Source organism: Protopterus annectens, chromosome 5.part0, assembly GCF_019279795.1.
Source record: "Protopterus annectens isolate FY-2018-M chromosome 5.part0, PAN1.0, whole genome shotgun sequence".
In the NCBI taxonomy this organism is placed as follows: domain Eukaryota; kingdom Metazoa; phylum Chordata; order Ceratodontiformes; family Protopteridae; genus Protopterus; species Protopterus annectens.
Genome location: NC_056735.1, coordinates 1,527,027,191 through 1,527,038,461, shown reverse-complemented (window position 1 = coordinate 1,527,038,461; position 11,271 = coordinate 1,527,027,191).

The window sequence follows — 11,271 nt, the reverse complement described above, 5'->3', positions numbered from 1 at the left end:
TTTTTATTTTTCAAAGCTCTTTTATTAAAACAAGTTTTTCACCTACTACCAATCTTGTTTGATCAAAATGAGTCACTCCCAATTTCTTCTAATCACATCCAGTAAACTTGCACTGCCAAAATTATATGTGATAACCATGACTTTTGTGAACTACGCTTCATTAACTACCATATTCTCCCGAAGAATGTAACCAAATCTGAGAACTGATTTAAATCTAGTTCCCATCCCACCAAATATATTTTCTTTTCTGTCATTTAAAATATGTTTGGGGTATCTCCTTTCCTTAAATAATTTTATCAGGTTTTCAGTCTCATTTATAAGGAAACTTTTGATGTTAACCTGGATGCATGTATGATTTGCCCCTTGACAATACTCATCATTTTTATAGCAGTTGCAACTCTGAAAATGGAGACTGAAATTTGAGAAGGTTTCTTTCCTAAAAACTTTTGACTCAAACTTTCTTTTGTCAGAATTTTTATAAACAGATACATCTAAAGAGCTGATTGTGTTTGATGAGACCTTGTGTGTAAATTTTAAGAACAAGTTCTATTATTAAGAAATGACAAAAAATATGTTAGATGTTCTGTTGTTCCCCTCCAAATAAGAAAACTGTCATTCAGGCATTGAAGATACACATCCCAAAATGTATCAAATTCTGAATTAAAAACTACATGTTTTTCCTAATAAAAAAGACTAAGCTAGTGTAAATAGGAGTACATGCTACCCCATCACTACTTCTGAGATTTGATGGTAATAGTCACACTCAAATGTGAGAAAATTATTTTTTAATACCAACTACATGGCCTATAGTAAAAGTTAACTCTTGAAGCATGTGCCCCTCCAGACCCAAGCATTCTGGTAAGTAGCAGTACAATTTTAAAAATGAGGTCTTTGAAAGTGTAGTGAACTTTTTTAAAAAACACACTTTTCTTATGTGGAATAAATTAACGTGTTTTACAAGTATTTAATACAATGTTTAAGATTAATTCTGGCACGGATGTATAGTTATTTTTTCTTTTACTTACTTCAGTTGATTTCATTCATTACAATAATGTTTTTATAGAATGGAGTTAAATGATTTTTGAGGTTATCTAAACTTGGTCGATTGCTGATTCATTCAATTCAGTGAAATTTTTGACTAGTGAAGATGAAAGTACTAGGTAAAGTATTATAAATATTACACTAAGACTGTTGTGGTTTTATTGTTATGGGGTTTTTTTTGTAACCACACTGCATACTTAAGGAGGAGTTCTCAGTGGCTTCCTTATCTTTTTGGATGTGAACCAGAAGGATCATGTGGTAAAAATTTAATTCTCAGAAACACGCTATATGATAGTGAAGAGTAAGGTAAACAAACCAAGGATTATAAGGTGAAGCTAATTAACAGATTTTAATCTTAAAGGTCTGTGTTAATTAACCAGTCAATATTATAGTTGCTGTGGAACATATCAAAGTGGCCACAGAGCATTGATAGCAATTCCAGATATTTAGACAGCATACGGTTTTTGAAATAATAGGAAGTCAGAACAAGATATACCACAGTGCTGAATGTCATCAAATGCAAAACAATGAAGTTAAATGTATATTAAGCTGACATTTATGATGAAAAGAAATGTGACAGAGATCATTGGGCATAGCACTCTGGAGCTTAAATACACTAACATTTCATTGCTGCTTCTGACAATTACTCATGTTTTAAAAAAGAACATTGCTTGCTAATTTGCTAGAGAATGCTGGATTACTGCTGAATCCACAATTGTTATAAATAGCAATTATGTTTTCCAAAACTAAATTCATGGTCATGAAATAGACTGCAGAACAAGTAAGCTATGAAATAAAATGTGACCACATTACTGGAGAGCATAATCTCAGTTCAAGGCAAAGCATATGAATCATTAAATCTTCTGTACTGTACTACACAATGCCATGCTCTGAATTGGAAAAGAACTATTTCCTCTTCAACAAAATTGTTTCTATGGGACCATTTGCTAATAAGCATACAAACATTGGAAAGTTGTTAATAGCAGACTTTGTAACCACAGAACAAATACAAAAAGGCAGACATGTTGACATTGGTCTAAAATATAGGTTGTTTACAATCTTGATGAAAACTTTCTTAATATTATCCTTAGTGTTTATTTACATTTTTTTTTAAGAAACAGGAACCTACACCAAAATTATTGCAGAACTCTGTGTTACTGCACCAACATATATTGTTTTCATAAGCAGTAGAAACATCATTAAGAACTGTGCATGCAATAAATGTTCCAAGTTGTATTACTGTGATCTCCAGTAGTCGTGAAACTGGACAGGTGCCTACAGGAGCTTAATTTTTCTACCTGATTAAAAGTTGCAGCAAACCATGACTTCTTTTGTGTTTTACTTTTAACTATTTTGTGTCCTTGGGGAGATATATATATATATATATATATATATATATATATATATATATATATATATATATATATATGTGTGTGTGTGTGTGTGTGTGTGTGTGTGTGTGTGTGTGTGCATGGGTCTATGTTACATTACCAAAATTTCAAATAATCAAAAATCAAAGGAGCGGGACGACAAGACCAAACCAGTATAAGATTGAATGTTTAGTTTCCTGAAGTTCAGAACAGCAAAACAGCAGCTGTATCAAAAAAAGACAAAAATATACCTTCTCTAACATTTATCCCCCCACACCCCCTACAAATTATATATACCATCTCTGAGATTGCACTGCAGTGAGAAGAGGGTACACCTCCTGGTTTTCACTGTACTGTGTTCTCCATTTAGAAGCTCAAGTGTGTGGAACTTGCACAACTGCTGTTTCTTTATTCTGAACTTCAGGAAACTAAAACTTCAGTCTTATACTGTTTTAATGTTATCGTCTCACTCCATTGGTTTTCAATTATTTGAAATTCTAGTAATATAACATAGACCCATGCATATATATATATATATATATATATATATATACATCTATATATATGATATATGCATATATAAGTCTATCTATATATATATATATATATATATATATATATATATATATATATATATATATATTTATATATATATATATATATATGTATACACACACACACAAATATAAGTCTACAATCTGTATGCTACTACTCTGTAATGTCTCTTTTGTAAATTTTTCTTTTCTCTGTAAACTTATGGATTTTTTTCTCCAGAGGACTCCACTGAAAACTGACACTTGTTGTCCAGTCGGACTATCCTGGCAAACAAATGTTAAATAAATAAGTAATTATACAGTATATAAGCCTCAGTCACCCATAAACATTGCTTGTTTGAATGTTAATGTTGCATTTTAATATTACAATTACCTGTACAGTTATGTATTTATTATTATTCAATGTTCAGAAACTGTGTTGTTATTTATGTAATTTTAACTTTTTTTCTATTTTTGCTTTTGTCTTCCATCAGGCCCAGCTAATGGCACTTCTGCCTTTGCCCATTCATTCTGTTTGGAATGAAGGCTAGTCATCCTTGGGCTAATTAGAATTCTGCATCCCATTCTTTGCTAACTGCTGTGCTGAATCAACCCATTTATTCTGTCAGTAGTGGGAGTCAGGTAGTAGAGAGCAGAATAGCTTCCAGGTTCAACAGAGCAGCCTGTCCCCATTTATGGAGCCACCCCCCTGACCGTTGCAGCTCATTCAAGCTCAAAAAAGTACTTCCTGCTGCAGGAAGTGTGTATCGCCATGTATCCTCATGTTCACTTCTCCAGTCAGATTAGAAATATTATTGCAATAGGACAGATTAGCATTGTGCTCGCACAATGGTAGCACATGCTGAACAAGCACATGCTCCGCAGATGCTCCACAGATGTAAAACCCAGTGCTTCCTCTAGGTGTCACTCAAGAATAATGTGACAAAGATACCAATAACCCCTCCCCCGACTGGGGTATGCAAACAGAAATGGATGTTTACTTCTATTTCGTCTGTGCTGGAAGTTCCAGCACCCAACCTACATACTTAACTTGGGTTGTCTAAGTTATAGTTAGGGTTTCATCTGTTGATTCCATAAAGCTAAGTCTATTATACATTTTTTTCTATGAAAAAAAAATATATATGTCCATTTATATGTGGTTGGCAGCAGTTCAGTGAAGCTAGGTTCACCAAAATGATAACAGCTCAGTTTTCTTTGCACATTAAGCTGTTTCTTCTTTCTTGCTTCCTTTATTTCTTTCCTTACTCTTTTGGAATAACCTGCATTTTTTTCAAAAACTTGTAATAAACACAGGTGATAAGGTGGATAGTTTTACTGCCTCCCAACATTTGAGTCTCCTGTATAGTTGTTGTGTAGGTTTCATAGGTTTCTTCCCTGCAGAATCTGCACAGCCTCTTTGGGTCCATGAGGCTTTCTGCAGGATTCTCCAAAAAAAATGCTGAAAGTGAACTGTTGACTGTCCAATAACCTGTAGGTGTAGGTGTGTGTGTGTGTGTGTGTGTGTGTGTGTGTGTGTGTGTGTGTGTGTGTGTGTGTGCGCGCGCGCATGGTGGGTGAATGTGCATTCATGTTTTGTGATAGTGATAGCCTGGCATCCTGTCTGGGAATAGTTTCTTGCTTTCCTACTACTGAGTGCCATGATAGGTTCTAGCCCAACAGCTGTTCAGAACTGAAACCAGCAAGTAACTAGAGCATATTTAGAAGAAAGACATATATCCTCCAATTTCTCGATTGTATATTGCCTTTCCAGTCTCTCTTTCCAAGCTTTTCTAAACTTTTCTGATAGATTCTTTAATTTATCATTCAGCATTTTATATGCCCTACTATTTATCCCACTTTTGGTAACAGCTTCTGTTCTGGACTTAACTAAAATGTCAAGCCGAACTGGCCTTTCACTTAACTCTCCCCTGGCCCTTTCTTTTTGCCTATATTCTGCTATCAATCCCTGATAGGAAAGACAGTCTCTAACCTGCAGTCCAAGCATCCATTTGGCCTCTCTATCATACTCCATTGCATGCCCTCTCCAGAGTTATTTGCTCCCAATTCCTTTATTATTTTTGCTGGGTTTTTTTCAGTAAATTCTAGCTTCTTCTTGAACTCAGTCTTATTGGCAAAATGTCCTTTCTCCACTTCCATGTTGGCTTAGTTCTTACAATATTTTCTGATATTTTTTAAATATGATATTCTGCATAATTGTTATTTTCATTTGCATTCCCCCTCACTTTTAAAATCATGTCTCATATATATATATATATAGATATATAGATATAGATATATATAGATAGATAGATATATATATATAGATATAGATATATATATAAGGATATACACATGAGCCATAGATGCATAACTCACGTATCGCGTCAAATCAGATAGTCCAAAACCACCTTGTTCTATGAGGAGAAAAAATGTATCCTACAAGACTCTTGCCCTCTCACATCCCAAATAAATTCCTTTATCTCTTTATTAGTATGCACTAATTCTCCTCTGATTAATAAAAATATAATGTGCCTGTCATTATTTCAAAGGTGTGAATTTAATAAAAGTGTTTATAAAATGAAGCAGGTAACTAGAGAATGATTGAATGACTGACTATTCTAATAAATTCCTGCTGTCAAACATCATAAAAAGGATCTAACCTGCTATCAAATACCAAACAATCACATAAAAAAAATAAATACATATATGCATGAATTTCTGCTTTTCCCGGTTAGGGGTCGCCACAGCGGAACTCCAGTCCGCTAATGATTGGCAGTTGATTTTTACGTACCAAGTTGCCAGCTCTGCCGCACAACCTTCAATGAAGAAGACGTTCTAGCTAAGAATCTAACCGGACAGCGTCTTACTGTGAGGCGACAACGCTACCGCAGCATATATGCATACATGCATAAAATATAAATAAAATGCCTTAATTAAAGAGCAATAAATCTATCTTGGTTTTAACATGTTTTCTTTTGCATGAAATGGAAAGTAGAAAGACTTTCTGATTCTTTTTAAATGTGATAACTAAAACTACCACACTGGTTTACTTAACCGATCATCTTACCCTTAATTTGTTTTAATTTTATTTATATATGTGTTTTCCAAAAAGTTAGAATTTCCTGTTTATCTGCATGGCCATCACAGAGCACAGTCCTAGTAAATTATGCAAACTCACTAATGATGAGATTTATTTCTAGCTGCCAAAATGCAGATTACTGATTCATGTGGAACATTTATTGGCAGAGGCAAGGAGCAGAGGATCTGATCATTTATAAAATGTGCAACATAAATATAAAACGGAAAGAAAAAAAAAACCAATTAGCACTCATATAAACTGTAGTTAATGGGACAAAATTAGAGATGTGGTAAGTGACGCCATGAAGTAGCTATGTAGCAGAAAATGTGGTTGATGTTCTATAGTGCACAGCACTGAATGATTTGCACACCTCTCACTCTCTTTCTCTTCAGAAACATGACTGTCTGGAGATGTATCTTTCGTCCTCTCTCATTCTTTCTGTCTCTATGTTGAAATAGGGCATTGATGTTATATTGCCTATATCAAGTCAAACTTAATTGACAGATTATTTCAGTGAAAATCACTTAATGAAAAGTAACTTAACATTTCTGTGAGAAGATGGGGTGAAACCTCATTCCCTTATATTTTTAGGCGTATACCCTGTATCCATTTACTTAACGCAACACCTTTTAAGGTCATACCACTTTGGGAGAAGTTTGTAAGTTTTCCTGAAATTGTGCTTTGACTGAGCAGACATTGATGGACTCTCCCTAGACTGGCTGATAAGTATATCAACACTTACTGTTAAAGACAACAAAGAACATTCATGACATGAGGGGACAATGCTGTGCCTTATTGAAATTGTGCAATTTGTTTAAAAATCATCATCATCACCATCACTGCCAGTTTTCTGTGGCTGAGGTAGACACAGAGACATTGCTGTTCATTCATATAACAGCCACTGTGGTTAACTGACTACCTAGTTCTCTTAAATTTTTTCTTATATGCATAAACTGCATATTTGGTATTGCATTTTCTTCATCCAGCCTTTCTTTTTGTAGTACAAATATACTTTATTTCATTCATTATACCAAAAATGCATACAATGCATTCTAAGAGAGATCCTTGGTTAAACTATTTATGTGGGTTCCATTGGTTTGGTCTTCAAGGAGTTTGGTTGACATCTGTTTAATCCACCACATTTGGTTGACTATACAGATAGCTGACTGGTGTCTGAGATTGACAGCCCTGAGGTAAGGGAATATTCCATTTTCCCAGGGAATATGCAATTTTGCAGTTAGTATATATTATTAGCTGGGGGTGTGGGGAGTACAGGCGGCTTTTCCCCTGCAAAAAACAATGTGTTAAAGTTGTATACACCACTGTTCTTCCTTGGTGCATGCATGCTAGAAAGTCGACATTTCCATTTTTGATATAGAGTGGTTTACCTTCAGGATGTCAACATTCATATAAGATGAACTACTGAAGGCAAAAGCTGTGTGTGTATATATATATATATATATATATATATATATATATATATATATATATATATATATATATATATATATATATATATATATATATATACATATCTATATATATATATATATATATATATATATATATATATGGGATCGGGAAGCACAAACAGCCGGGCATACTTCCGCGAAAGTGCATTTTTACCGAAAAAGCACTTTCGCGGATGTATGCCTGCAGCTAGAGGGATTCGTGGGAGAATGACTGTTGTGGAGATCATACTATGGTGCAGATAAGGGAATATTCCCTTTTCCTCACTGAAGTGAAAATATTAAAGTAGGGGGGTGTGGGGGGCACAGCCACCCACATGGAGGGTGCAGGGGGGCTTGCCTCCCTGCATAAAAGTAGATTTATTGTTTTTTTTTTTTTTTTAACGCACTTTAACAAAAGCACTTTATTGAGGAAAGCACTTTTGTTAAAGTGTGTTCGGTGATTGTGGATTCGGACTATTGAAATTTCATTCAATAGTCCTAGATCCATATATATATATATATATATATATATATATATATATATATATACACACACACACACACACACACACACACACACACACACACACACACAGATATAAACGGGTCTGCCTTATAACATCGAATCCACAGAATGCCGAATCACAGTTCATCAAGATGAATGTATTGAAACTGCAGAAGAGCAAAACTCCATATCATCAAACCACACTTCAGTGAACACACCCCTGGACTAAATCAAAAAACTACACAAGCTCCACCTACAAGACAACCACCCACCAATACATCAGACTCCTACACTACCCTATCCTATATTTTAACAGGGGGGCTGTGCCCTCTGCACCCCTACACATGGGGGGGTGAGCCCCAAATCCCCCTGCAACTTAACTATACCAACTCCGAGATCACACTACATTGTAAAAAAGGGCACACACCCACGGCATGCCCACATCTCCCACAGAGCCGCCCAGTGAACTGTACATTTACAGTATCTCCCTTCCCTTCACTGCTCACAGAAGTGTGGTTTGATGATACGGAGTTTCACTCTTTGGTAGTTTTGATACATTCATCTTGATGAACTTAGAGTTGGTGTTGTGTGGATTTGATGTTATAAGGTAGACCCATATAGATATATAGTAATATGTAACATATGATTTTTTTCTGTCATGATCTATAAACAATACCTTGGAAGAATCACTCTGACATACATGGTACAGTTTATGGGTATACATGCCTACTTCCATTTTTGCCAAACTTCATTATATTTATGGTTTCATCTCTTCAAATTATCTTTCCAGTATGAACCATTCTGCTAAGCCCTTCCTCATTTTCCAGCCCACTTTGGCATTTTTTCTGCCCCAGATAGACATCTACTGATCAGTTCCTTCAGCTTCTTTGTAGCTTTTGATTTTGTTCTTACCCACATTGGCTTTATCTGCAACTCTTGTCTATGGCTTGTTTAATTATTCTCTGAAATGTTCTCCCTCTAGACCTATATATCCTTTCCAATCCCTGCACCATTGTTTTCTTCAGCTGCTTAAATCAGCAAATACTTCCTTTACTTACACCCCAGTTTTGTGATCCCCAACCTCTGCACTCATATTTGAATTTCTGATATCCAAGTTGCATCTTTTTGTAAATCATTTTCCCTCAGTAGGTCTCTATGTTCCTCATGCCTGGATCATTCCCGTCTTGATATGTGCACATCTCAAGCCCTTTTTCCTTTCTATTCTACCTTGGTTTGTTTTTTGTAGAAGTTCTAGACCACCAGTCAATTATTATCATTTGAAAGTTCTACATTATTACCAAGATCTTTGCCTTAGATTATCATTCCCTACTTCTGTCATCCCTCATTAGTCTGTGTAGCTCCCTTTTTTCTGTCCTTCATTTTGTCTAAGTAATTTCATTTGTCTTTCAACCCTTCATTTTAATAGACCAGTAGTTACAAATTCACTTCCTTTCTTCCTCTATCTCTGTCTTCTATTCTCTGTGAATTGCTAAAGCAAATCCACAGCCACCCCTTTATCTGAACATTCCTTCTCACCACTCTGAATAGCTGTTAGATGTTTGAAACATTATGCTCTTTCACTTACCTAACTTGGTCCATTTCCTATCATGCTCTTTCACTTACCTAACTTGGTCCAGTTCCTGTCATGCTCTTTCACTTACCTAACTTGGTCCAGTTCCTATCATGCTCTTTCACTTACCTAACTTGGTCCAGTTCCTGTCATGCTCTTTCACTTACCTAACTTGGTCCAGTTCCTGTCATGCTCTTTCACTTACCTAACTTGGTCCAGTTCCTGTCATGCTCTTTCACTTACCTAACTTGGTCCAGTTCCTGTCATGCTCTTTCACTTACCTAACTTGGTCCAGTTCCTATCATGCTCTTTCACTTACCTAACTTGGTCCAGTTCCTATCATGCTCTTTCACTTACCTAACTTGGTCCAGTTCCTATCATGCTCTTTCACTTACCTAACTTGGTCCAGTTCCTATCATGCTCTTTCACTTACCTAACTTGGTCCAGTTCCTATCATGCTCTTTCACTTACCTAACTTGGTCCAGTTCCTGTCATGCTCTTTCACTTACCTAACTTGGTCCAGTTCCTATCATGCTCTTTCACTTACCTAACTTGGTCCAGTTCCTATCATGCTCTTTCACTTACCTAACTTGGTCCAGTTCCTATCATGCTCTTTCACTTACCTAACTTGGTCCAGTTCCTATCATGCTCTTTCACTTACCTAACTTGGTCCAGTTCCTATCATGCTCTTTCACTTACCTAACTTGGTCCAGTTCCTATCATGCTCTTTCACTTACCTAACTTGGTCCAGTTCCTATCATGCTCTTTCACTTACCTAACTTGGTCCAGTTCCTATCATGCTCTTTCACTTACCTAACTTGGTCCAGTTCCTATCATGCTCTTTCACGTACCTAACTTGGTCCAGTTCCTTTACTTGCCTGTATACTCCTTGCCCTCCAGCTCCTCATGCTGCACTACAAACTGCAGCGCTTAGATCAACAGCTACTTCCATCTGTCACACCATACCAGCAGGCCTGTAATGCTGCTTCTGACAATTATCCCATGGGTTTATTTCTCACTGTCATTCCTTTCTACAGCACTCAACTTTCTGCATTTTTCACATGCATTCTGTTTTGGAATTATAAAGAGGTCTGACCTGTTTGTTGAGTTTTTCACCCTTCCATCTCCATTGATTCAGTTCTGAGCCTGTTTGACACTCCTTTGCCCTGTTCTCTCTCTCTCTGTTTTCAGTGACTGCATACAATGGTGACTGTCACATAGCATTTTGCATCCAGATTGCCTATATTCCTCTTATCTTTAGACATCTCAGCCTCATTTACCCCAACCTGTTCATTCTTTCATTCTTTGTAAAATGTTGCATTCTGATTGTAATCCACACACACATGGTACCTATTGAAATTGGCATGTTTCTCATGAAATATGCTATCACTGGATGTACAGGCATCTCATCACTGGCCATTCTCATTGAATGCATCTGCTGTTTTTCATCACCTTCCTTTAGAACCCTTATTACTCAGTAACATTCCTCTCAATTGCTCTGTATTTCTTTCCTCATCTTGTATACATTCTGGCCAAAGTTAACCGTTCTCATTCCCATCTTTCTTTCACCTCACGTTCTACTCTTAACTGTACTTCCTTAATCTTACCTTATTGTGTAATCTGGAACAGGCAACGATTTTGAGCAGAGTGACACAGTGATACATTTTACTCTTCTAAGATATTCAAGTGCCACAAGTGCAGACTGTAGGGGAGAGGTATAGT